Below are 6,000 nucleotides of genomic sequence, written 5' to 3' on the forward strand. Positions count from 1 at the left end.
TGTAGCACTCGTTTTAAAATATTTTATTTTTAAATGAACTGTTAGTTCGTGTACAGATATGCAATATACAGATTTACTGACCGGTCATGGAAGCATTTCACAGAGCAGCACATATAAACTAATAACATTTACCATTGTTTATGATACCAATTGTTTTTAATAGTTTCTCTTCAGAAAGATTATTTTTATAGGTCTATTATTTATTCAAAGCAGCTTTTCAGAGTGTCCATATTAACAAACTATGATCGATTGTTGTAAAAATATTAATATCAGTTACACTGCACATCGCAACTAAAAGGCTTTTTTTTTAACAGAATTTTGCTAGATTACTTGCGTATTTGTGTAAGAAGTAGGCTATGTGGCAATGAGTTCTTTATGGGTCCTCTCTGAACGGAGCCCTCTCAAAATTGACAAAAGGTTGGTGTGCAATATGCCTTCAAACAAGTACAAAGAAAGCAGACAGCTGCCCAGACCCAGCACTTGAATTTGACCACTAAAATTCTCACTGCAGCCGCCATAAAAGGCCGAACGGCGGAAAAGCAAGAAACGCTTTGTTCTAAAGAAAACAAACACAAGGTAAACAATTAAAAAAGCTCAAAGAATGAAATATCTAACTAGTAAGATATGCAATACAATGATTGACGAAAGCTGTACTATTCAGGTTTCAGTCAATCAGGTCTATAAAAGTTATTTTGAACAAGCTAAAAAAAAATAGCCGTGTCACCAATTTGAGACAAAACTCTATCGTAAAACTGTTAATGATCAGGAACAATATCGATTTTTGTAGTCATTCTATTCAGCATAAACTTGTTAATGCAAGAAAGATTTTGCGAGATAACTACTGAAAAACTTAACATGTTGTTCCCACATTGTGTGTCTCACTCGTTTCACAACAAAGTCTTGTTTTCACGCATCTGACATGTTTTGCACCTGATTTTGCAATAGTTGTTCTACAGGAGACAGGTTTCACATGCATGTCAACTAATTCGATGCAATCGTACAGCTTCAACACTATACTACTGGCTGTAGGACCCTGAAATTCAACAAAGCTGCGCCCTTTTCTTTCTCTAAACAAGCACTATATCCCCACAAATGCTCTGCCCCTGCTGGAGATTTGGACAATTGTTGATATTGTGATGTAGCAGTTGAATTGAAGGGGCAAGTTCAGCTGGAAAAAAAAGCTAGAAAGGCGTTTAAAGTCTAGAAAGACAGAGGTCTTGTAAATGTTTGACATCACTATGAAGAACAGTGAGCTTTAAGACATTGTCAATGGAATTTTTTTTAATCCGTTGCAGCTAAGGTCTACAATTATAGAGTTAAAATTACAGTCACGTATTAATGTTACTCGGACTAAAACGGCGCGGCTAATGCCTCAGAAAAGAGATCCGGAGAAATGGCCCGCACGGTCAATCTCAGTGTTTGCCCTGCCTCGGTGATCAAATTCTTGGACTTTTCTTCCGTAGCCTACGTCAACACAAAAATACTTTTTGCCTCATGCCGATCGAACATCGACAGAAAATGAAACCTATTCAGAAGTCGTGATATGTCAACAATGAGACCAAACAACAGTTGCAGGCAACACTCAAGGGCCCTTCAGTTTACCTCTAGGGCTAAAACCTCAGCAGGGCTAAAAAGGGAAACTGTGTAATAGCATTACTGTCCCCTCATGGCCTAGATAAATTTAATTGGATGTAAGTCGGGCTGTTAAACTCGCTCGTATGAGCTGTGAACAGATTCAAGCGACAACAAAAATGGCCCTTCTTTTTACAGAGGTCTCCGTGAGTGCATAGCCTGAGCTACAGGCAACCAGTGCCCAATTGTGTCAAATGAACATCACATTCATAGAAATCCTAGAAGCTTGTTGCTCAAACGGTAAAGTCAAAGCATGAATCGAAGTAATCTTTGTTACATTGAGTGATATTAAACATTTTGTTAGTAGGTGTACATGTGATTAAAACAATAAATTTAGCTACAAGAGAGATGGCTAACTGTACATTTCCATGAAAATCTACGGGGTGCAAACAGAGGAAACTTATCGTTATGAAATAGGCTACGCTATAGCGATTTATAAAAAAAAAAAAATTATTATAAAAAAAATCAAACCATTGCTATTGTCTTTGTCGCATAAGAAGACTGGTTATTTATTTTTTAAATATATTAATACAACGTTGTTCTTATATACTGATACACAAAATATTATTTCTGTATGTAATTATTTTCATGTGTTTTCACACCCGAAAAGTAAATTCCTAAACTCGACTGATACAGGACTATTGCTTTTTGTTCCGAATAATAGGCTAATAAAAATCCTAAGTATGTTATGCCTCGAAAAGCGACTAAAGTGAGATGATAATTTCTTCTACTATTATAAAAGAAAAAAAGACAATTGATGTTGTTTTCAATAACAGTATTTTAAAAACATCAATATGGGTTTACGCAGCCACAAAATATCCAATTAAAGAATACCCACCAAAATGTTTCTTGTAATCTATATTTATATTGATCAAATATGCTATTGTTAAATATCACGGGTGGATAATGCGAAAAAACTCGCTAAATATGCATCGAATGTTCTTCATGTCAGAACCTTATTACTCCACTGATAATAATTGTCATTATTTGCGTTGTGTCCCATACATTTTTTTTTTGTAAACTGCACTGAAATGCAAAAGCCACTTCAGTTACACTGCTTACATAAGCTACCAAGATGTTTACTTCATATTTGTTGATCAAAATGATTCGATGACAGTAAACGGAATAGCATTTATTGCGGAAACCAGATTTCCGACACATGGCTTGTTGATGACAAGATAAAGGTATGACTCACAACAAAACTACTAATATGACACCGCATGTCTACGGCACGACTTTGTTTATAAGCAACATAGCGTTTTTACATAACAAAAGGCCAGTAGCCTACCTTCACTCTCCTTTTTTTTTTTTGTAGGGTTATTACATGGCCTTATTAAAACCATTACATATTACTCTGCTACATTGGTAAAAACACAGTCAATATTTCCAGGACCTTAGGCTACTCTACAAAGCGGATTCACTTACACAATTAATATCCAGATATTCGTCTAAGATCGCTTTGAAGTTGGATCCAAGATTAGCAAGAACAAAGGTTTGTCGCAACGAACATCGGAAATGTTTATGTTCGCCCCGTCCACCAAATAATTTTAATTTAGTTAAAATACATCTTAGGCTTTGAGCAGATAATCTCTTAAGTTTGAATAAATAAATTTGTAATATGAATTGTTTGCATTGTTGAAATGAGTTGAAATGTTTATGCATAGGCTATTCAACGCATTATATAAAAATGAATTGGTTGATTCGATTAAATATCTGGTGTATTCCAGATATTGTAAATATCTGATAACTTCATATTAATGATTGAATTGTGTCTACACCAATGGTATTGGATACTTGGTTCCTATATATGGGACACACTAACTTGACCTTCAATTTGTAAGTTGCTCCCGCCCACTAAGACAGGGCTAACGCGAGGGGTGGGATCGGAAAGAAGGCCCCAACATTCTATAAACAGTCAAAACAATAGTTTGCAAAAACTGAATAGTTACAACAACTTTCATTCAACATTATTTGCGTTGTTTGAGTGCGGTTTTTCTCCCTCATTGCAACACATTTTCCATTTTTTTATTTGCTCAGGTATTGCAGATCACACATTAGCATTTGTTTTTAGTATTAATTAACGTATTCAAAACGCATTAATTAGTTTCGCGCTGTTCTGCATACGACAAGCATGTGACAATTTCCAGTATATGTATCGTTTCTCTATAGAGTTGTGCCATTACGCTGCGTAATATTCCCCATATAATATTTTCTAATCACTTAAAAATAACTGCAAGGGAATGCGTTCTAGTCAAAGACAGTCAAAGCAATGATATATTTAGTATATAAATACAAACATAATATGTTTCAAAAAAGAAACATTCATGCAATAAGTATGCATGCTGTAGTTATTTTTATATTATATATTTTTATTTTTGACGTCGTGCCGAAGCTTTATAGTAACAGAAACATGTCCCATGGCTTAGGCAAACTGCATTTAAAGACTTGTTGATATGTTAAATACATGAAAAGTTTTATAATCCAAAAGCAAGAAGGACTTTATAGGCTATTTGTATACTAAATATTAGATAGGCCTACAACTGGATTGAAAGTTGATGTTGCTGCGAGTAAAAATTATGCAAAGGTACAAGTTAATAAAGTAAATAAATAAGAAAATAATAAAGGTTTAATTGTCAAATTTCTTGTTTTGAAGTTAATAATAACAAAAATCCTGGCAGTACATGTAGACGAATAAAATAATATAATAAGGAACCATTCACCCCGTCATTACTGCCCAATATGTATCGTTGCAACAGAAGATAAGGCCCAATTAAAAATGTCATGCAGAAAGTTTATAAGAAATTTATAAGACATTTCAAACAAAGAACATAATTAAAATAATAGTTTTAAAGTATTAAAGTAATTTTAAGCCAGATAAATGACAAATTAGAACAAACTACACTACAATTTGCATTACATTTAAAAGATTCGTATTCGGCACAATCGGTTTGCCAAGAACTTTTTTAAGATGACCTTTTTTTAATCATATGAAATAAGCGTGAAAGAAAGTCTTTTTTCCAGTGCGGTGTCAGTGATTGTAATTTCAACTATAGGCCTATTCAACGCTACCAAGCAAATGTTGGCACTGCTTAAATACAGAAGTAACCAAACCGCTGCATAAGCTAAATACTAAAGTTACTGGCACGTCAAGACGGGCATATACACGTTTAAAGAGAGCGTTTATAAAACTACGCATTGTCAAGAAATATTTCTCTCTCTCTCTCTCATTTACACGCAAGTCTCTCTTTCACACACACTCTCACAATCTTGTGCAGTGCAAGCGACGCCAGAATCGACTTCTCCCGTCTCTATACGTCTGTGATAGGAGCAGAGCACTTAGTGAACCACATGACTACACAAGTTTTGTGTGAAGGGCACCGAGGTGCTCAATGACCTCTGAGCCGGGGAGACGAGTCGTCATAAACAGATTTGGCCAGTCTCAAAGTCAAAAGCGCCGCAAGCACATAAAATGCTATTGTTACGATTGCAGCGCATTTGCTTTAAAGGAAGCCAATAGACTTGACACTAGCCATCCCTAAGATCCACTTTATTTGCATCCTATAGAATCATCAGTGATTCTCCATTCATAAAATGTAGTTAAAAAAAAAAAAAAAAAAGTTACAACAAATTCATGTTACATCGTTTGGTTGAACAAGGTAAACATTACAGGTTGATCCTAAAATTCAGTACAAGAAGTTCTAATTCCTTTTCGTGAGCAATTAAAAGTAGGCTATACTATGATTATAAATCCTAAAATCCTAACAATCAAAAAGAAAACGCAATCTTCTCACACTAGATATTTCAGTAATGAGCAATGAACTAAACCGCCAAAACACGGTCCAAAACGTCTTTAACCATCCAGAGTTCCAAAATAGGCAAGCAAACTATTGCATGTGCAGCAGTTAGTCCTCACGGGGCCCTGTTTCGGCGTCTGATCCATTTATCCTCTAGGTGGATGTCTTTACCATTTGCAACCACTTGATAAACCATATCAATATTGTTGCACATGTGGCCATGTTGGCAAACATTCAGATTGCATTTTTAGTTTTCTCCTGAGTGTTAGAAACAACAAAAGCTTTTTTTATGTCTTAACCTTATAGCTACTGAAATAATTAAGAGCCAATATTGTCAAAATAAGGATAATGCGATGAAATGTTTCTGAAAACGGTCGTTTGAGTGCCTGAAGTCGGCTTTCCTGCTATTACTGCATAGAAAAATGTGTTAAGGTAACACATTGATCAGATTCAGATAACACTCATAGGCCTTCCACATCACTAAATAAGTAAATAAAATGAAGTTTAAAGACTTTATTAATCAGAAACTGTAGGTTACACATATATGGATACATTCATGAACATTATTTACAAG

This window comes from Rutilus rutilus, assembly GCF_951802725.1.
Source record: "Rutilus rutilus genome assembly, chromosome: 13".
Taxonomy (NCBI): Eukaryota; Metazoa; Chordata; class Actinopteri; order Cypriniformes; family Leuciscidae; genus Rutilus; species Rutilus rutilus.